Here is a 23,575-nt window from a genome sequence, read left to right on the forward strand (position 1 = left end):
TTGTTACAACCACTTAAGACTCAGAAGCTCAGGGACAATTTCTGAGCAGTTCTTACTCCCCACAGGCAGACGTGTTCTTTCTCTCACAGGCAATTGCGTCATATTCTCCTGTTTAAGAATGTCTTGCCCTGTTTCAGAATAGCTCGTTTCCTCAGTGGTAAGCAATGAGTACATACAGAGAAGCAAGGGGTAACACACAGATCCAAACATGTAACCAAGCTGATGCAGACAGACCGCCTATAACTGTATAATAAACCCAAACAGTTCCCCAAAGTCACACAGAAATACAGTTATGTTCCTTCTTCATTTTTTAGATCTTCAGCACATGCCTGCTACAGGTCAAAAGTGAAGTCATCTGAATAGAAAAAACAAAAAACCTGTGTATGTAACAGTGGGGTATTAGGCTGCTTTAAGAGACAAGGAAGAGGGCTGAAATACAATAGGACTTATGAAAACCAGTTCCCAGAGGGTCTTAAATTGTAAGTGCAAAATCATCAAATTTAATACGGAACATGCTTTCTGTCTATTTTTGAGACAAGCTGCTCCACCTAATAGAGCTTGCTAGGCCTAACTGGCCACAGTCCCTGGTAGGGACAGAACCTTACAGACATCTACGAAACTTTGCAACTTGGAACAGAAAATGTCACACATTTTGGAAGCCCCTTGGTTCGTACATAGTAGCTAGCACATGTTGAATGCAGGGAGAGGAATAATCCAAGGGCCAAAAAGTATTTAAGAAAGATAAATTTTGTCATGGTTGAGTTTCATGGCAAACTTTGAAAAATGTGGACTTTGTTGTGGATTCTATGAATTGCAATGTTTCTGCATGTCGTTATTTAATTCTGACTTTCCTGATATTTGATGTTTTTCTTTAAACCACTGTTGGAGACTAGGGGTTATTTCATTATCTCAGTTTTAATTAAGAAAATAACATCCCTAAAAGTAGATTTCCACTTATTCTCCCCTTCTGCGCAAAATCCCTTGAAAATATGATCTCTTTGTGACTTCCAGTTTCAACATCAAATCTCATGTTTATTAAACTTGTCTCATGCTTTTGAAAGACTGGGCTGAGCAATGCTTGTGCTGTGAAGGAAAAGATAGATGTGAGGAATAGCAGGCCCTGAATTAAGCTTTTCAAGGGTGAAAGATGTATAACACAGTTTACTGTTCAAAAGCTTAGTTTCTTTTCACATAAAGGGAGATGTTTTTGTCTTTCAAAGAATAGTGAAAAACACTAGTCTCAGAAAAGGTCTCTTTGTCACTTTGTAGCCAGTCATCTTCATCAATGATTCACTGTGCCTCATAGATAACCCTTCTGACTCCTTGATCTTTTAAGTGGTGCTTTTAACAAGCAAGATCAATAAGAAAATCCACTTCCCTAAACTGAATGACAAAAATCCAGTGCCCTCTATACACACGCAGGATCTATGCTGTTTCATACTCTTCTTTGCAGCTCCAGCAGAGGGAGCTCATTTTAAACATCAAAAAGGCTTAGTCAAATATTGAATTATTTAAGATCTGAGAAGAAAAGCATTGCCTAACCAAATACAGAAAGTCAAAATTGCATGAAACTAGTTATTATTTTTTAAAAGATAAGTAATTTTGAATTATCTTCATCCAGTATAACCAAATATGAGCACAGTTGTGTCATCTAGTAATACAAAAACCTCCTATGCTCTATTTTTAATAGTAATAATAATGTCAATGTACTTCATATTACATATCTTACTTTTAGTCTAAGTGAGGTCTAAAATAAGGACCAATTCTGTCATTTGGATCATACTAAAAATGTATGTCGGGACAGTCAGAACAATTAAACACTTTATTAAAGTCTTTCTTCATCAACTTACTCTCTGTGTACAGCTAATAAGATGTCAGAAAAACTGTGAAACTGCATTAGTATTTATAAAGGTTTTAAACACTTCTAGCCTATGATCATTGCTGAGACTGCTGTGAGACGCCTTGAGCTGGAGCCATATTCAGCGCAGTGTTATATTTACTAGTGTTATAATTACCCACCTGTTGTACTCTCTCATGATTTGCAAAGCATTTTTCTACTAGCTGCGATAACTTTATTTTGTGCTCTGAATTTTACAGATATGGGAAATAAGGAATTATAGTTAAATATCTTCCCAAGGATTGGGAAAGAACTGGAGACACAAGTCAGAACTTGGGGCTCCTATTGCTTTGCACTGCAAACAAAATATCACAGCAACGAATGCCCTGCAGGGTGAGGATGCTGTTTGACAGTGAACTGCAAAATAAAGGAAGATAAGGAAATGTTTATGGTACACTAGATAGTGGTCAAGATAATGATCACTGCAGAAGAAGAGAATCTCTTTAATTACCACAGGGAAATCTTACCCTCTTCATGGCACTAATATTCATTTACGACAGGTCAGTCAATAGTTTGTTTGGTAATTACTTGACTGCATGAATATTTGAATCCTCCAAATGTAATTGCAGGAGCAATGGGAGGAGCATAAAAGGAGGCCTTAAACCTTAATTAGCTTAGGAATATACCTGATTGCAAAATGACACTGCTGTGTCATTTGTATAGCTTGATCAATACATAAATACCATAGATAATGTGCTGCTTCCTGAGAAACGAAGATTTAGCAACACCAACAAATGAAGTTTGACAGTGCCTTTGAGAGATAACTATTCACATTTTACAGGTAGAAAACCCAATTATTAGTACGTCAAATGACACGCCTATCGTGAGCTGATGCAAGCCTATGACCATTTCCTCCTATCCCTTTCATATTGCAGACACAGGATGTATTAACCATGATGTTTTAGCCACAGCTGAGTCAGGTTAATGTCAGTTATTGTTGCTTGTCACCATCCTCCAAAAACAAAGATTTCTATACCTCAGTCATAGTTTCAGTTTTTCCTTCCACAGAAGATGTTTAAGGTAACATGGATCAATTTGAGCACCCTCTTAGATGGTGACCACAGGGACAGTTAGGCTGGTAGGTCTCAACAGATGACAGGTACTACTTCAGTTGCAAAGAGTAGTTGCATGCATAACTGCAATGACATAGGTACACTTTACACACCCCAAGACTTATAAAAGTTCTTCCCTCATCACGTTACATATGATTCTGATGTACATCAGAAAGGGAAAGCTATTAAGGAACATTATGCGGAAAAGTTTGGTGAACATAGCATTTCTGCTTACAAAGAATACCATTTCACCTCTCTTTCAGCTCCAGTATAAATATTTCTTACCAGAAACGTGCCTATCAAGGGCAAATTCTCAGGGAAACAGTTCAGATCCTTTCAACAGATGATCTGAAACTTCTCCTTCAAATACTCAAAAGGTAGACATAATTGGTGAAATCACTATTAAAATTAGAATCTTCTGTTTACAATATCATTTAATAGGCATCAAATAGGTTTTAACAGTATGTCAGTCTCAGGAATCAGATGTAATTAATAAATGCCCCTAATTCAGTTCTGCGGTTTAGATTATGATATCATCCAACTCCTGCACTGATTTCTAACCTGGTAATCTCTGAACCTTTCATTGTTTCATAGATACCAGCCAGCCAATTGTTTGAGCTTTTTAAAATTAGGTGTTCTCTAAAAATGTTTATTCAGAATAAATGAGAAAATACTAGATCAGTTTAATACAGGACACTGATTAGATTTCTCAAAGAAGCCAGAAATTTGACATTATTGTGCCTGTTCCTTATGAGCTGCTGCCGGGTAAATTTTAATCAACATGCAAACTGAGCCATATAATTTTTATACTCAGCAATTTTGCAGCATATCAGAACATGAAGAATATAGGATCTCAATCATTTTTAAATGCATTCAGCAAATCAAATAAGATGATCAATGTATTTTTTAATAATATAAGTGGATTTTCTTTTTTTTTTTTTTCAATCAGTAGATACAATGAAAGGCCTCATTTTAGGAGGTGATGTCTTTCTAACTATAGTACTGAACGTACTAGAAAGTTCTGCTACTTCCAAATGCAGGTTAAAGGTGTTCTACTAACAGTGGCTCTCATTCTGTCACCCATACTCCCACCGAGCGGCAGCTTCTCTATTCTAAAATAAGGTATTATACAAAGCAATTAGTGTAGGAAAACCGACTCCAAAGGCCAAACCCTCATATTTTAACACCAGTTAACCCGATATTAAAATATTTTTTTAAAATCCAGTGTTTTGTCACCAAGAATAGAAAGTGCATTTATATAGGGTCTGTAGTGTATACTACTAAGCTACTGCTTAGGGTGCTCTCAATGCACCTAACAAAAGAGTTACAGTGGAATTGACAAAAGTGATGCTCAGAGGTATGCTGACATAACTGGACGGTACACAAAGAAAAGAAAACAAAACCACAGCTATCTTCACACTGAAATCCAAAAAGACCCACAGAAGCAAGGCAAGCATGTGCATGCATATGGTCAAGATTTGCCAGTTGCCAAAGGGACAATATCAGTAGGGAAATAAATCTGAGCTCAGCCAGGCCCACTAGCACACTGCGGTAGTCTTACTGACAGTAATAATATTCTATTAGCCTAAAACTTAAATTTGTGTTTTGTCTACCTCATACAGAATGCACTTGTGATGTATTTATGATTCACCACCCAATACGCTTGTGAGGATGTTGTCAGCAATAAAACATTTTAAAACTGAAGGGGACATTAAAGACAGAGGAGGAGGAAAGACTTCTTGAAAGTCAAGCAATAGTAAGAGTAATCTTGTACACGTGGAGCCTAGGATTGTCTTACTTGGTAAAAGCTTTGGTAACAAGAATGGCAACGTTCTTAAAAGAACTCATATAAGAAACTTAAACATATCTTTAAATGAGGTGAAGTACCATTGCAAGATTTAAAAAAATTGTGCAGAGATGTAATCATTTTTCCATTTTAAAATAACAGTCCATGGAACTGAACTCAGTTTATGAACCATCTTTTCCTTTACTAGTTCCTTATGAACTGTGGGGCACACAAATTAACAGGGAATTAATTATGGTCTACAGTCAATAGCTAACTGAAAAAGGGCTCTCTAAACAGCCAAAAGAGAAATGTCAGTGAGACTCCTTATAAAAACATGTTGTCCTCTAGCATGCGAGGCATTGGCAGCATTTTTCTTTCAACAGCAACGCGTACTGCCTGATAGCTGAAGATAAATGCTGAGCCGTAACAGCAATACATGTGAAGAATTACTAGCCAGAGATGGTATGAGCTGGCAGTGGTAGGCAAGCACAGTTATCATGCTGCTTTAGTTATAAATATCCATCAGGGCAGCAAAGCAGATTCCCTGGCAGAGAGGCGTTGGTTCTGATCCACACGCTGCTGGGGTTTGTCAGACGAGGAATAGATGCAATATGACCCTAGAAGGATTATGTTATGCTGTTAATGACTATTCATGTCTTACAGGAAGTGGAGCAACACGTTGCTGTGTGAAGACTTCAGGAAAAAAACCAACATCCTTGGAGCAAAAAAAACGGGGGAGTTTGGGATATGCTATAAAGTTAGGAGAAAAAGGGAGAAGCCCTGGTTGCCAGTCAGTCTTGACCCTACAGGGGACAACGACAGCCAGACCAAGGTGAAGAAAACAAGCTGTTTGGCTACAGAAGGGCAACAGAAAGGTCGTTTAAATCCTTATTATATAATTCTGCTCAGAGAAATACCCAAATAGGAACAACAAGAGTATTTTTAGAGTCCTAAGTAATACAGCTCTGTATTATTTCCCATAACACATCCTAAACCAGACTGAAAAATAAATGTTCCAGGGGTCATGTGTACCTTGACTTGTGAGTTTCTGACAGTCTAATTCATTCTGAGTTAATTTTTATTTTACCAAAGATCTTTTGTAAGGCAAATTGAAAGATGATTTTTCCTAATATGAAAGATGTTTATATATTTTAAATTTTATTACATTTTTATATATATAGTTTACATTTGTGTTTGGACTGATCTGACGAGTATTCTTTTAACCTGCTCTTAATCAGACATCTCCACAAAATGTAAACAGTCACTAGACTATTACTGTCTTGGAAATAAAATAAACAACATGAAGATAGCAAAAAGAAAACTGCAGGCAAACTGCTGAATCAGTTTGTCTTTACTGAGCTATTTTTCCTCACTTGCTGAATTTGCACTTACCTTTTCCATAGGAGAAAAAGGAAGAAACACATAAGAACTGCAGTATGAGCTGAATACGTCTGATTACCAAGGTAAAATAAGTCAGTACAAAAATACCTTAAAGTACTTACAAACATTTGTAACTTCCATGATATCTGCTGTAACTCCCATAGTATCTGCTCCCTAGGTCTTACACTCTCCTGTCATATCAAAGCCTCCGGAAAATTACAGCTGGGTCACAATTTTAGCTCTCTTTTCGCAGAGTATTTTAGATTCTGTATGATTTTTTATGTTTTGTATTTCAGTACTATATATCCTCCTTTTAGAGATGAGCCTAAATTTGTGCTTTGAAACAGTCAGATCTACTCCAACTCATGCAAACATGTCTTAAAAGACCAAGGCTTCCAAATAAGCATGCTCTTTCATATGGAGCACTTGCCAGGAATAGCATTCTAGAAAGCTGATTGAAAAAGATAGACATCTTTGACTACAAAGAGAAAGTTAGTTTATTAAGTAAAATGTTTCTTTGGTTACCTTTATTATAAACAAAGTTATCTTGGTCCCGAAATCAATAAACATATCAAGCGCCCGGCTCAATGAAACCAGCGTAAGTTAAGATGAAATATTTTATTAAACCCCAACTTCGGTAAGTATTGACGAAATTAGTCCTATGTTAGCCCAGACTTAGTGGAGCTGAACGCTGTTGCCCCAGCAGCTGTTATCATATGCACTATTGTGAGGGATAAATAAAAAAAACTATTAGGGAATGTGTCTAGTTCTTGGTATCAGTTATAGCAATAATGGTGGGGCTTTGGAGACCATGTTTATTTAAATACCTCTGCAGGCAAGTTTTTATGGCTCTCTTAAGTGCCATTGCGTGAAGAGGTGCGTGTGAACGTTTCATTTACCTTGTTACCTCTCAGTTATCCTTTCCCATAGATTGAGCAGTGAAACGTTAAGGAAGTAATCAAATTAAATGTGGCCATCACACAAATTGTCCACCATTGTCTTAAAGTTATTTGATGGAAGAGTCTCTTCTGAAGAGATGCACTTGCAGCATTTGCTTGGCCCCTGTGCGTTGTGACACCCAAAGGGCTGAGGATCGTGCAAGCGGGATACTGCTATTCATTTAAACAGATGGGCTTCACTATAGCCATCCACAGATGTGCAACAAACCTGAGGATAAAAGGCAGGATTTCAAGCCAGGAATCTCCAAACAGCAGTCTGTTCTGATCTGACATACCCGCTACTGAGAGATGTACCACCCCTAATCTGTCTTTGAGCTGGATTAAATTTCAAAAATAAAAAAAAATAAAACAAATGCAGGTCATAAATGGAGATGGGTTTTGGCATATGTTTACCAGGCAGATTGAAACACAGCTTAATGGGATAGATAGGTATTGGCTTTCAGTCAGTGTCACAGTTCCTCTTGGGTTTCTTCACAGCGTTATGGGAGGCAAGTCCTGCGCTGGAAGAATTCCCACGAAGCACGGTCATAGGATGCAGAAATACATATGCCTTACTGATTTGCTTATACTCCCAAATGTTTGATTTGCCAACTAGATTTACTGAAAGGTAGATTTAATATGTAACAAAACATTGTATAGTTGCATAGAGACTACGAAAATTCATGCATAAATACAAAACATTCATCAGCTCAAATTAAGCCAGTGATAACATAAGAAATTCATGTAAATCTTGTATGGAGGTATTTAAAAGTGATTGAAAATACTAAGATAACTGTCATCAACTCAAGATTTTGCTAAAGCATGTTTTATTAACTGTCTATTAAAGAAAAACCCTTAATATACTTCCAAAACAAGTATTTTTGCTGTATAATAATATTTTGAATACATATCCTAAGCATTCTGAAGACTGACGTCTCATTCAATCTGTCCATATGAAACAACACAGACAATTGAAAAGAAATATAATAAGGGGATCTATCTCTAGGTTTTCCGTAGTTGCAAAAATAGTACTATTTTGCAAGTGTGCAGTTTGACTTGAAGGACTTGACAGATGCATTCAGTGACAGCATGTCATCAGGATGACTGCAATGGAATATGGTTTAACAAAGGATTTGCTCTGAAACAAGCTCAGGGATGTTCGTTTCTCTTTTTCAGATGATTGCACTGGGGTTAGCAGCTGAGTTAGCTCTTCTGCATCCTCAGCATAGCCCAGGAAAAAGGGCCCTCTTGTTCTGGGGCCTTTTCCCTAGGTTTTATGTTATTATTTAAGAGGAAAATACCCCATCCCCTATAACCACTGGTTCCTTTATGTTGGTATAACAATGCAGAAACAGAAACTCAGTCCAGTGCAAATCAAAGTTGAGATACACAAGGAAGGAGAGGCCGTAACACAAGTGGAACACAGATGACAGGGCAACAGGAGGGTACTGGAGGTACTAGTATAGTCTAAGGTGTGGTGCTGCTGAACTGCAGCACTAATATTTTCTGCAATACGGAAAATTGCACTGCAGTATTGCAGAAGAATGGCTTCTTAAAAGTCTTGTGGCACAGGTCTGCTCTATGAGTGAGTTAGGATTGAAGGAAATTGAAGGAAAGCCTGGGATGACTGTGCATCTTTAGTCCATAGCCTTGTCCTGGAAGAAGAAAAAATATTTGCCTGTTTTTTTATCTTATTCTGTCACTCTCTTTTCCTTGTCTTTGTAGTGGCCTTTTCTAACATAAAGTAAACTTAACCACTTGTGAGCATAACTGAGTTTCTTCTGCTTCTGCTACCAAACTATGCCCAACCACTGATTCTGGTCAAGGGTCATTTTTAAAACGGGGAAATCCTGGAAACCCAGGGCACCAGAGTATTTCAAGGAGACATACTCCTATTCAGAACCAGTAGGGCAAGATTTTCCAATTAATCAGGCCCTTAAAATAGCTAAATTTTAGCAACCACAGTCAATTAAAGAAATATAACTAACATGCTATCAAGTCAAAAAATCTGGAGAGGCCCATGTTTTGTATTCAGGCGTGCTGACACAGCCTGATGCGACAGGCTTTTCCCTTGGAGCCAGCAGCAGTCAGGTTTAAAAGCTACAAACGCAAAAGCTGAATCGAAGGCAGACACATGCTCACTAATTTCACAAACATGCCGTTGAGTTTAAAATGTCAGCAGTTTTAAAGCTCACACTTTTTCTCAAACAACACGTCATATAATACAAACAGCACAGTACAATGTAAACAGTAGCTTGTCACTGAGTTTTCTGGCAATAATCTGGTCCTTCCAGGATATGCCATTTTTGTTTTCACGAAAGAGAATTACAGAAGATTGAAAGGATAGGGAAATAGATTACTGGGCTACCAGCAGGCCTTAAGTGAGAAGCATATAAGCATTTAATCAATATAAGACCTTGCATGAGCGCTACAGATTTAAAAGCCTTTTATTTGGCCCATACAGCCTTACAAATCCTTGCCACAAAAAAAGCTGCACAAATGTGTTTAGGTGCAGAAATGTGGATTTCTGGACTGTTAAAATAAATTAGACCCTTGAATCAAAACCAAACCACAGCAAATACTGTGACAAGATAAACTACATGAAATGGAATTAATTTGCAGCACAACTGTGGATATTTCTATTATACCAGCACAGGCAACTAACCACACTGGGTGGAGTCATTATAAAAACAGAAAGAAAAAAGAGCATCATCTGAATAGACTGGCAAACTATCATCTTTTTATTTATGCGTGGTTAGTAGAAGAAAAAATAGCCAACTCCTTTTTTCAGAATCACAGTGAGTTTTCCTGAAAGAATATAATCTATAGTCATTCAGGTTAGCTAAAAGATAAAAGAGAAGCTCCATGCAATTTTGCTAATCTGCACAATTAAACATTCACTCCCATGACCTGGGGTTTCTAACTCGCAGCAAAAACATAATATATATATGAAAAAGGCAAGAACCATGTTTCGAAGCCTTTGCCAGTTCTGAAAAGATCAGGATAGATATTTAAAGTTGCCCTAAATATTTTCAACCCAGGTTAAGATGTTCATTCTCTAGCACAACTGTGCAATATAGAGATGTTACAACTTTGCCATTTACAAGCACTGACATTTTATTTTAGTCATCAGATCTGTTTTTTTGTTTTTGTTTTTACTTTCTGTGTGGTACGCCACTAGTCATTCACCCTCAGCGGGACTTCATGCCACCGATCACAACTCTTTTAGCCTCACAGTTCAGGCAGTTTTCAATCCACCCTACTGCCCACAGACATAGTCTATGCTTAATAACTTTGTTTATGAGGAGGTTTTGGGAGACTGTGTCAAAAGCCTTACTAAAGTCAAGGTAAACAACACCCACTGTTCTCTCATCTCTCAAGCCATCCATCTCATCATAGAAGCCTACCAGCTTGGTCAAGCACGATTTCACCCTTCATAAATCCTAACTATTCCCAGACACCTCATTTCCTGACACATGTTTGGAAAAGGTTTCCAGGATTAGTTGCTCTATCACCTTCCTGGGGATCGAGGTGAGGCTGACTGGCCTGTAGTTGGCCAGATCCTCCTTCTTGCCCCTCTTGAGGACAGGAGTGACATCCACTTTCTCCGGTCCTCAGAAACCCCTCTCATTTGCCATGACCTTTCAAAGAGAATCAGGAGTGGCCTCTCAGTGACATCAGCCAGCTCCGTCAGCACATGTACAGGCATCCCACCAGCTCCCATGGCCTTGCGTACATCCCGTTTGTTTAAATATTCCCTATCTGGGTCCTCTTCCACCAAGGCTAAGTCTTCTTTGCTTCACATTTTCCCACTGCTCTCAGTGGCCTGGGATAGCCGAAGATTGATCAGTAAAGACAAGGTGAAGGAGGCATTGAGTACCTCAGCCTTTTCTATGTCCTTTGTTGCCAGCTCCCTAGCCCCATGCCGCAGTGATCCCATATTTTCCCTCATCTTCCTTTCACTGTTGATATACCTGTAGAAGTGTTTCTTGTTGCCCTTCATGTCCTTTGCCAGATTCACCTCCAGGTGGGCTTTGGCTTTCTTAATTTCATCCCTGCCTGCTCAACGACGTATATATTCCTCACAGGTCACTTGTCCCTGCTTCCACCTCACATTTTCATCATTTTTATGTTTGAGTTTAGTCAGCAGCTCCTTGTGCAGCCATCCAACCTCTTGCTGCCTTTGCTTGATTTCATCAGGATGGACCACTCTTGAGCTTGGAGGAGGTGATCCTTGAAAATCAACCAGCTCTCCTAGATATCTCCTCCCTCCAGTGCCATCTCCCATGGCATTCTTCCAAGCAGGTCCCTGAACAGGCCAAGCTTGTCCAGGGTTGTAATCCTCCTATTTTCCTTTCTTTTAATTATGCAAGGACTGATTTTTCTAATTAATAAGATTGTGAAGATACCTGCTATTACCAGTCCTTTTTACAAAACCTGACACAAGGTGCCAGCTTGCTGTGACTGTACAGTTGGTAGTGCTCTGTGTGGTGGCTGATGCAGCCTTCATTCAAATTTGAGTTACAGGAGGAGGGAAGTAAGTGTTTTTATGCTTCCTTTTAGCAACTTTTAAAATACTTATGGATCTTTCAGTGTCAGTCCACCTCATTTTTCTTGTCACTACAGATCTCTTCGAAACACAGAAAAAAATATTCACAGGTCCTAGGTATTTTATATTCGAGCATAGATGTCAGCCAAACAGAACAGGACAAAATACTTCCATGCCAGATTGCTGCTGTCAAAAGGAGCAAGAGTATTTTTCTGCCACCAAAACATTTGTGCCTGACTACCCCACTCAGTTCTCTGTCAGTAGCCTTGCAGCTTGCGGGGGGCGCCCCGGCCTGCCACTCTCACCGTGAGCTCTGCTCACCGTGGCTGGGGGGCCGCACCACCGCATGAGACATTAGAGCCTGTTCGCGCTAGGTGGCAATGCTCGCACAGCTCTGATAGAGGGGACAGCAAACATAACAAACCAGGCACTTTCGTTCATAGGCGGCCGTGATCGTATAGTGGTTAGTACTCTGCGTTGTGGCCGCAGCAACCTCGGTTCGAATCCGAGTCACGGCACAGGGGAGAGGGTAGCATTTCAGTGCTCACTTTTGGGGGCTTAATGCTGGGGAGAGGCAACTTGTGACATCTGAGCTCTCGCTCTGCAGCGCCTGAACGGGCCTCAATATCTGAGTCACAGAAAAAAAACAGAGGAAAGGAAGCAGAAATGTCATGTAGCTTACTGCTAGAGTAAGCTAGTTGATACTCTTTGCATTCTTCGAATCTATTTTCGTCTCATTTTGTGTGACTTCAAACCCTTCACACAGGTGCTAAGGTTATGTGGGACAACATTTTCATTGACTTCACTCTGCTAGTTTTTTAATATATGTCCTTTCTCTCTCCCAGGGAAACGTCATTTTTTAATCTGATCTGTCCACAAAGATGCCTCGTGAGGCCAGTAATTAACAACAGTAAAAGAGAGGCATCGGGTCTAGGTCTGAAATTTGATTAAAGACAGGAAAATGCTCCTAGAAATGCAGGGAATTTTTGTGGAGAGAGGGTGATGTGACTGGGACAGTTCTGACAAGGGAGAGAAACGGTCCGAACGGTTGTTATCAATGGCACAGAGTCTAGCTGGAGGCCTGTAGCTAGCGGTGTCCCCCAGGGGTCTGTGCTGGGTCCAGTCTCGCTTAACTTATTCATCAATGACTTGGAGGAAGGCACAGAGTGCGCCCTCAGCAAGTTTGCTGATGACACAAAACTGGGGGGAGTGGCTGACACACCAGGGGGCCGTGCTGCCATTCAGAGGGACCTGGACAGGCTGGAGAGCTGGGCAGAGAGGAACCTCACAAAATTCAACAAAGGCAAGTGCAGGGTCCTGCCCCTGGGAAGGAATAACCCCATGCACCAGTACAGGTTGGGGGCTGACCTGCTGGAAAGCAGCTCTGCAGAGAAAGGACCTGGGAGTCCTCATGGGCAAAAAGCTGACCACGAGTCAGCAATGTGCCCTTGTGGCCAAGAAGGCCAATGGGCTGCCTTAGGAAAACTGTTGCCGCTCCTGTCAAGCGAGGTGATCCTCCTCTTCTACTCAGCAGTGGTGAGGTCACACGTGGAGTGTATCCACTGTATCCACACAGTGTATCACTGTATCCAGTGCTGGGCTCCCCAGTACAAGAGAGACATGGAGCCCAATTCTAGTTCCATCATAAGACACCTATACATCTTGCTGATTGAAGTAAAAACCACTGCATTTTGTCCAAATGATTTCTTCATGTCCAAGCACATAGACTGACTACAAGTCAAAAAAAAAAAAAAAAAAAAAAAAAGGAAGCATGGAATGAAAAAAGAAGGGAAAAGATATTCTTTATGGGAAAGTTTCCTCTAATGATGACGGTGTCTGTCTTTCTGAGGTTAAACCTCAGTCAGACATCCAGATACAGCCTTCCTAGCTCTTGGCAAACTTTCTCCAGGTGTCTGTCTAGGGTTCGCTAAGGAAGCAAGACTGTCTTGAACCTATTAAGATGAAAAGGAATTGTTTTTAAAGCAGGACTCACATAACTATGAAGGTCAGCAGGGAATATTTAATTCCATTAAACTCATCTCTCAGTGAACAAGAAATAGGAAGGACAGTATGGTGAAACAAAGTAGTACAGTAGCCAGTGGAGCAACCTTAAAACTCTTTCCAGTGTTTACACTTCTGTCTCCCTGGGAAACTTCACGGTTTTTATATTAGTTGTTCTGTAGTTCTTTTGTAATTTTTTTTTTCAGTCAAGTTCAGTTCCCACACACAACAAACTTCAAATCATATTTCTAAAAAGGATTTCCCACAATATACTAGATTTCTTGCTCTTGCTTTAGCTAAATGATTCTGACTTTTCCCCCTCAAGTCCAAGAGTAAAACACTAATTTACCCAATGTGATTTTAATATAAGTGCTGGCATTTTTATATTATAATGATGTTTTCTTCTCCCTGCCAGTAAAAAGGTCAGCACACCTTCTTGCCTCCAGCTGCACAGCAAATAGTAACAGCTTTGCAGATCCCAGAATAAACACGTCTTTCTGTGCTAGAGTTTTCTAAAGAGATTAGACAGACCTGCCACCCCAAATAAATTAGTGGACAAATTCTGCAGACCTAAAAGAGAGGTTTTGCCACTCTTATCAGAGAATGAGACAAAATTTATTATTAAAAGGAACAGTGAAGTAGGAGCCTGGAGCCACAAGAGCTGAGCTGGGGATGCAGGGATCCATAAGAACAAAACAACCAGAAATGATGCTGTGGCTGCTCTGCTGGAATTCAACCAAATCTAAACTTTTATTTTAATTAATGTGCTTCCATAAAAGAGGTAACAGGAAGAAAAAATATAGGAGTGCAGTAGGCCTAGCTCTCCATTGTTTTATAAATGACAGCACAGGGTACAGTTGTGTGAAGAATCACACCCTGTCACTGTTCTATTTTTTTACATCCATTTTGCATTAGGTAAAAGCTAATGTGAGATGAAAGGCTATGGAATATGACGGCTCCCGCATCTACATGCCCAAATGCACAAGACATAATTCAGGAAAGGAAAAAACAGACAGAAAGCAAAAAAGAGCAAGGTATTATCCAGAGTAGTGCAGGACATTTGATAGTTTGAGGTTTGTGCTGAACTCTCGATCAAGAAGTGAGACCCAGCCCTACCCAACAGTATTTCTGTATTGCAGAAAGTTCTGGGTTCGAAACATGACCCAAAGCTCAACGCAAAGCAGTTGAAAGGTTCAAAAATGTGCTACACTTCAAATATGTTTCAGTGCAGCTCTCTCTATTACTAAGAAGGACTGCTGGAGCAGCCACATAGTTTTATTTAGACAGCAATACAGGTTTTCTTTTAAGAAGCATCAAAGACAGATGATGGGAAAAGTTGTGGAATTGCAGTGTTAGGCATTATTTATACACTTACATTTGCACAACAGACTCAGGAATATCCTCTCTGCCAAATTTTTCCCAGTTCCTATCCATCCTGCAATAACGCCCTGCAAACTCAGAGCGAGCTGAACTTCCAGGGGTAAAATCATCCCACCTGTGAAATGAATTCCTAGCATTCTTCGCTAAAGGACAACCAGCCATTTAAGCTTTCAGGAGTTCTCTTTACCACAGGTCTCCTTTCAAAGAGTATTCTTGACTAGGGCCCCTTGAAAGGTTTTCAGAGGGGACCTATAAAATATTTAATACGAACTGCAGTCCTGTGAAGAGAATGGAAAACAGAATTAATTTGATTTGATGACTGCCGATTCAAAGCAGCCACTGTTTTCTACCCTGTTCAACATGTGATGTGAATGTCAGACAGAATACAGACAACTCCTCTGTATTCATGAAAAATTAAGGAAGAATAAAATAAATCTATGTGAGTTTCAATTCATCTTTCAGTTTGTCTTTCTGTTCAGTGTCCCCTCTTCAACAACTAGGTATTTTCCCCCATAATGTAAAACGACTTACAGTTTTAACTTTAATCAAAAACTAATGTTAAAGAACAATAACAAGAAATAGATCCATCTTCCCAAGGATCACTGGTGGGCACATTCCATTCGTTTCAGTGCCAAAATGTGAATTACGCAGGTTAGGGCTATGAAGATAGACAGGTCTATATCTTAAATATTTACATTCTGTGCAGAAAGTGTCATGCATGGGAACAGTTGCAGGCAGAAGAGGACACAGAAGAACTGCTGGGAGAGACAACCACTCTCTCTTCCGGTTTCATTTAAAAAATATTATTATTCTTTAGTTTCCATGAGATTAGTTTGCTTCTTAAAGGCCGAGAAGGCTGCGAGAGCAAACTCTTCCCTTTGGCTGTCAAAGTGTTCTTAGCCAAAAACTTCAGAGCTTCCGGTGCGTCATAGCTTCAACGGGAGGTTTGTGTAAAATGAGATCCTTGTTAGTGTTTTCAACATATTTTCAACATATTATTATTAAATCATAGTTTCCAACCGAAAAATTTTTTTCTGGGCATATCTGCTAAAAATGAAGAGCCACGTATTTCATAAACATACAAGCAATTCTTAGTGCAATTCAAGACTCAAAATCAGTTCCAAGACTGTATCTCTGAATTTCCTAGTCTGCAATCCTTGCAAACTGTTTTGTGCTATTTTTTTTTCTTTTTTCCCTAATCAGTCGGGAAGAGTCATAAATATTTGCTCAGGAGATGGCATGCTGGGAGTCACTTACCTTATTATGTTTATATTCCAATATTCAGTTGGGTTTTAGTTTTGATTCTCTTATAGGGAAAACATAAATAATTGCAGGGGGAGTTGGTAAGAAAGATCTGTTTATTTTCCTACAATATTGTTGCTATCACTTTATAGTTCCAGTATTGAACTTTAGATTATCAGCATCCTATACAAAAAAGTATCCAAAGGAAACAGAATGACCACTTTTTCAGGTAACTGAAAAAGATGATAAAAAGGTGATAAAAAAAGAACATTTTTGCTTTATCTAGTGTCCTATCAACATTTTTCAGACTCTTCAGTTTTATTACAGCTTGTAATAGGATAGTACAACTTTTCCAATCTTTAGCTTCAGATAAACACTAGATAGGAGGATTTATATGTAAGTAAGGAACTTTGAAGTCTAGCAGGCGTGAACCTGTAGAGTTTCAGCATCCTTAGGATAGTGCAAGAGCAGAGCAGTTTCTGGCATGGCAGATTTTGGACTTCAGTTCTCAGACTTCAGTCACTAGGATGCTTTAAAAATATATGTACCTGTGATGAGCTATTTTGATATTCAGTGAAGGAATCTTTGGAGTTTATCCAACACAGTAGATGACGGCATTTCTGAGAGAATGCAGCAGGGACAGAGTATGAAAGATCAGCTTCCTCTCTTTTAAGCTAGAGTATGTTTCTTAATTGCTTTCTTTTGGGAAATCAGTCATGTCTATCTTACCAATTAGACCAAGAAGGCAAGAGGTAATTGCTCTGATATGACCCTAAAAGGCCAAGTGATATTTAGACAGTAAGCCTGCAAAGGACTTTCCAGTCAGGAGGGAAAATTGCCAGATATTTATAACCAATACAAGAGAAAGAGCTCTGAGTCTGAGGGAAGTTAAATGACGTCACGAGTCATCAGCCCACCACGCGGACGTTGGGATGCCCAAGTCTGCAGGCTTCAGGGGTGAGATCTCAACTGGCTTTCTCAAGATTGCAGGCAGCAAGGCTTAACGTTTTCTTGGCAGTGGTGCAAAGAGATTTTTGCTTCATTTTCTCACTAGGTAGGAGGGCAGATTAAGTTTCTGCCTCGTTCCAGAGGGAACGGCATCTCTGTGAAAAGCAGGGCCCTTTGTATGAAGACTGAGTACTGTCCGAGCCTGGCCAAGACATAATCCGTTACATATAGGACTTATGTTACAGCAAATGCAAATGCAACAGTGAAAGAAAAATACTGCTTTCTCTTGAATTAACTCTTTATACAATTAAAGAAACAAATACCAGATACTCCATAGAGTGGCATCCAAATAATCAGACAAACTCCATAATAATGAGCTTTTATTAATATAGGTGTTACTCATTGTGTAATTTTATTGTTAATTTAGCATCCATTACACAAACTTCCATTAATTACTGGAGTGTAATTTAAAAAATTGTAATGGTCATTTTAGATGTCTTCAGTCTGAGAATCTGAGCTTATATCTGAACTCTGTGATACAGGACAGTTAAATTACCTACAGTTCCTACCACAGAAACAAAGGGTTTCCTGGAACCACTGATAAGTGATGGTTCCTCTTGTCTATCACCAGCAAAATCCTCCTGCTAACAGCAGTTCATGCCTGGTTAAGTAGGATTTCCACATCTACCACTGTCATATTTCCAGGCAATTCAGGCCCATAGCTTTATTAGCATACATATTTATATGTATATGTACGTGCATTTATGTATATACACATACATATACTTTTAAAATATGTATACACATATATATACACGTACGTATACATATACATGTACATGTACATGAACAAGAACATATATGTAAACCTATATATTCAAAAGTATAATGGTAAAGATCAAGACCAAACTGACTTCACTGCTCAGTGCAGATTTGAAGTAGCTATAATTAACAAAAATTACATACTCACTATGCCAGTGTTTATTCCAATATCCATAAACATTTAAATAAAAAAAATCACACTTGTGACAGGATTACTAAACTAATACCAGTGGCACTTACTAGCTTAGCAAAACATTCCTGTGAAAAGCTACAGAGCTTCTAATTATTTCTCATGTTACTGTGACATAACATTAATAGATTATGTTTGATGCATAATCTGTAAACGCATTTCTGCAAAACATGCATCTTTTCCTGCCGTGACTCGGATTCGAACCGAGGTTGCTGCGGCCACAACGCAGAGTACTAACCACTATACGATCACGGCAAGCTAACTGAAATCTGTGAAAATTGACAGCTTTTTTTCCCCCAGCTGCTGTCCAAAATTGTATACAAATGGTGCCACCTACAGCTTACACCGTTTCAGCAGCAGCTGATTCTAAACATTTTTACAAGCAGGAACACCTTACAATCTCCACAACATTGCTTCCAGACTTAGTTTTCCCTTCTATTGATGACCTGTGCTTATCATCATTGCCTAAAAACAGGCTCAGGAGAGTTACAGTAACACTTCCTCTATCCCCCAAATTTTTTCAGAGAGAATGTTTTTTTCTGATTTCACTACTAGTGGGAAAGGGGAAGTCATGACAGGAAAAACATCCGGCAATATACTGAACTGTAAGACTTAGGCAAAAGAACAGAATCCACTTAATTAAAAACTGCATTCACTCAATTAAACTAAGTATACTTCTTTTCAAAGCACCTGCTTGTATTAATGGACATCCTCCTCATCGCTGCTGTAACAAGCACAGAATATAAAAACCAGCTTTGTGTGAATTGGTGTTATTTTCTGTGGAAAGAGGTGGTCAGATAACACAAACGAGGGACAGCACACTTACCATCCATCTATCAACCCAGACCATCAGCTAGTGATATACTGAGACAACCACTGAGAACCTCCTGTCTGTTGACAGGAGTTCAGGCACATAAAGACAGTAAACAGCATTCAAGAAGGCACAATAGCAAGCCAAATTTTATTTTTTTAGTTCTGTGGAATAAGAGCTCCAACAGAGCTCTTGCAGTACAATGTAGAGAAAGATCATCTTTTCATACATAGATAGGGAAGGAGAATAATAAGGCAAGCTCCAGGGCACACAAGCCCCAGGGCACACAAGCTCTGCCCTGAAAACGCAGCCTATTTTCCTGATACTCACCCTCCACACAGTTATATTCACTATTTAATTAGAAACCTTGCAAACCTGCCTTGCAAACCTGGCCTGGCTGGTAACCTGGGCGACTGGGAAGTATGCTCTAGAGGACCCTGCCTGAGCAGGGGGTTGGACTAGATGATCTCCAGAGGTCCCTTCCAGCCTCGGCCGTTCTGTGATTCTGTGACTCTGTGACTGCAGCTACATCACCACTGCTGCAGCACAGCGCAACACCAAGTCTCAGAAGAAGCAGAAAGACATACAAAGAGCCTTTCTAAGCTGCCATAAACCAGACCATTCAAATGTCTTCAGTCAGCGCGCTGCTATGTGGATTTAAGCTGAAAGAAGGTCTGCACGGTGGGGACCAATCCATAAGGAGAGTCTGTGAAAGATACATTCAAGCTGGACTTTTAAAGGCAAGCACACAAAACAAGACAAAGGCACAGACACCTCGCACAGAGCTCTAGGAGGGAAAGACAGGACCAGGACCGCAGCCAGGTGTGTAGTTGAGGTGAAACTAGTGCCTCTGTGCTTAGGTTAGTCACTACCTCACAGTGCCATTATGCTTAGAAGTAACTAAGCACAACTGCATAAACACTCAACAAAAGGACTAAGGAGGTACTAGGGCTTTTCCCTGTTCCTGCTCCACCCTTGCCTGTCAGTTCTCATGCCACAGTTGTCGTGAAAGCAGATTACAGAGGGCTGAGCTACTGAATCTCCTGGCAAGGAAAAAGGATAGGAAAAAGCAATGGCCTGGTAGCATAGCTTTGTGTGTTATACTGTGAATGGCACCCGAACAGCCATCACACATGTGTTGTCAGCCATAAAAAGTCACAGCCTGGGAAGCCCTTTCGCCCTTCTCCTTGTCAGCCTTCACCCTCTTTGAACTTTAGAGAAGTATCACAGCAAGTGCCAGTTCTGGGCAGATGCTTCAATGTGCCATGTCCTGTGATACTCACCAGTACTCCAGAGACTTTGACTATACAGTACAAACTCGGCACCAGCTAAGTATTCATCAGCTACTGTCAAGATAGTGTATTAAGTGCTCTCTTTTAATGTAAACTCCCTTTTAATTGAAAAAAAAAATTCACTGAAGGCTGCTGTTCAGAAAGAAGGATTATAGATGAGGGTGAACTCAGCTGGAAGGGTATTACAGAGATATGCCAGTACCGTCACCCAGCCACCTGCATATGAACATGCATGCATTTGGAAGATCGCACTGCTTGGCGCTATGCACATACCGCATGGCAGGTAGAACAGACTTGGAGCAAAACTGATTCAGTAGCAACTTCCGTGAATTTTCTCGTTGGTGACCAGCTTAGGTGGCCTTAGTTTTTTATTTCAGCTCTTGTTATTATTGAATACTTAACCTGAAATAACAGCAGCAACTTCAATTTTATGTTTTGAGTTTCTCAGAACATCCACATTTACCACCTAAAACTGGAGAAAGCCCAGTAAATGTTACAGATACCCTGTTCTGTGTACAGCTTCCCCTTCCAATAAAGGGGATTAAATTAAAATTATTGAAGGACTTCTTGAGGTGCTTTATAGCATGATACTCAAGAGGTGAAGATTTGCGATGTTGTTTGTCTTACAAACAATCAATAAAATTGTTGCAGCTGTGAGGAAACAGTCAATCCTTGCAAGCTCTGGGACCTTTGCCTTTTGGTGGTACAGTTTTGCCTCTCATAGAAGTTACATGGGTACCTTATTTTTTGCAGCAGTGACATAGGTCTGTTAGTTTCCTATGAAAACTTATCATGTGATTGTTTTAAATCTGGATCTCGGAGAAATAAAAAAAAGCACTTCTAGTTCCATCTTGTAGAGAGCGTGGAATATCTTGTAATGTATTTTTTTTACTAAGTTGAAGTTATTCAGTTACATTGTTCTTATTTCAGATCGATATATATGTGATCATAAAATACAAGTTATATAAATGAACATTTAAACAAACATTGTCAATTACATCAATATACCTTTGAAGCTGAAGATTAGACAACATACTTTTGAGATAATATGACAAAGAATAAACACAGAGTAGCAGATGATAATTTCATTATTTGTACTACACTTGTACTGCTTTCCACCTATTCTCTGTGCATCTTACCATTGTTTATATTATTAATTTATTTTTTTCATTTCTATTCATCAATTTTTTACTATTTCTTTTCTCTCCAGCAGGGTGTTAGTATTTGTGCAGTACTTGCACATTTATTTCTTTCCAGTGACTCTCTGCCCTTAAGTCTAGCCTTGCAATCTTTGCTTGTCTTCGAAAACATCTATGAGATTTTTGCCCACATAATGGAAAAAAAGATTCTAAATCTTTGCAGTTTCTTCATTTTTGATGAAAATGTTTGTTTGTTTGTTTTGCTGAGAATGATAATTTATCAAAACAGAGACTTCTTTGGTAACAAAACATTTCTCCTGTTGAACAGAACGTTCAGTCTTGTCCAGGACTGAATCTCTTCAAAAAGTACAAAAATTAGAATATGTCCCCAGCAGCCAACAGTTTCACGGGCAGGTCTTGAAGAAGGAGGACTTGAAACAGGTACAAATAGCACCTCTGCCTCTCTCTCTCTCTTTCTCTCTCACTTCCCAAGAGGATCCTGTACTTATCAGATTATTAGTTGATTTGAGGTGAGTCTCTCCCAGGGTCTCTAGTCTGAACTCTTACCCTTGCTGTGATCATAAACAAGTATTTACTGAGACTGGCCTCCAACCTACTCATCTGTGCTTTAGCTGAGTGTCCAAAGCATCAGGTTACGGAGTTTATTCTTTTTGACCCTGTAATGAATTAGCAGTCCAAGGGTAGCACTTGACAGCAAAGTTGAAGACAGGGATGCCCTCTCCACACCCCTGCCTTGGTAGGCAAGGAAGCCCCGATCAGGTCTATCTTCTGCCTAATTCTAGCGCATATCGGGGTCTCTCCATCTGTTTCACAATTGTCCCTACTAAGAAGAAGATATTTCTTCCTATCTCACATGTAAGAGGTTAAAAACCTTTATTTCATCTTGAGTGAGAACCCAAAACTCCCAGACTCACCAAGTAGCTTCATACAGTTCAAATGTCTGTTCTGACCACATGACAGAGAAAATTTGGGTTCTAGGTCACAGCCCAAAATCAGCTAAATACTCACTTCTTAGTTTAAGTAAGTCATCACTAGCTTCAAGCCAGATTTTGAGTATGAATTTTTAAATGGTTAACTGCTTTTAACTGTAAAGGATTAAAGAGTTTTTAAAACAGCGATAGTAAGGATATTAAATGAATGTTGCATTGGCAAGAGGCACAATCATCACCAAAATCAGAGAAGCTGCTTTGAAGAAATGGTGTACAACTAGAGATTGGACATCGTCTCGACAGTGACACCTGACACCCTGGCAGAGGAAGGAGAAGGCCTTTTCAGTTTTCACTATAGAGTAAGCTTACCCAATTTTACAGTTACCATCCTCTCTGACTGTATTTTTAATAAACAAGAAGAAGAGGGGAAGATGAAGTTACATGACATATTGGGAACCCTTCAGGCTGGCATCTGAAAGTCTTCTACGTTGCTCTGCGTTCGTGCCATTGTTCGCACAGATCTAAAGCGCTAATGAGTTGCATTGGGCAGTTCTGATCAGGCAGCATTTTACAGTCGCAAGGCATAGTATGGTTATTGCCACATGTGCCCACATGTGTGTGCGGGAGGGTAAGGGAATTTAACGCACAGCTGCAGGGAAGGGTGAGCCTGCTCCTCTTGTCTGTGCCTTTGGCTGCCTTTTCACCGAGCCTCTGGCACAGAGGCACGGAGGACACTGAGGCAGCTTAGACTTTCACTGTAACAGGATTATAGAGAGGCCAGGGCTGTCTCTGCTGGGTATGGGTGTGCCATTTGGCTCCTGTACCATTCTCAGACAGATTCTGCATCCAACTACACTTTAATTTGAACATAAATGGAAGAGACAATCAATGCATATTAGAATTAAAGGCTGAGCTGGAAAGATTCTTTAATTCATGGAACTACTCTGTCAAAACAAGTTGGTTTTTTTCCATTCTTCTGTTAATATTATACCTATTAGCATTACAACTACTACGATTTTCTTGATGATTTCCAAAACAAAAGTTCCTGTCCCTTTAGGGTCACCTTTGGATTCTGATTTTTCTTCTAGTTCAAGTGCATCTACATGTACTGCTTTCGTTTTTCTCTGTCCGCACCAATAAGTTGTCACAAATACAAGTGTCTTGTATTTTCTGCTAGTCATCATCACAGAATATTTCT

The 23,575-nt window shown here is 39.6% G+C and overlaps 2 non-coding genes across 2 annotated transcripts; one reads left to right on the top strand and one right to left on the bottom strand.

The window, feature by feature from the left end:
• The first annotated feature begins 12,048 nt into the window (after window positions 1–12,048).
• TRNAH-GUG (transfer RNA histidin (anticodon GUG)) lies at window positions 12,049–12,120 on the top strand. Its single transcript has one exon. It is a non-coding gene; the product is annotated as a tRNA-His (tRNA).
• Window positions 12,121–18,368: 6,248 nt separating this feature from the next.
• Window positions 18,369–18,440, bottom strand: TRNAH-GUG (transfer RNA histidin (anticodon GUG)). The gene has a single exon. It is a non-coding gene; the product is annotated as a tRNA-His (tRNA).
• Window positions 18,441–23,575: the final 5,135 nt, after the last annotated feature.

The sequence above is a fragment of the Struthio camelus genome, chromosome Z (assembly GCF_040807025.1).
Source record: "Struthio camelus isolate bStrCam1 chromosome Z, bStrCam1.hap1, whole genome shotgun sequence".
NCBI lineage: Eukaryota > Metazoa > Chordata > Aves > Struthioniformes > Struthionidae > Struthio > Struthio camelus.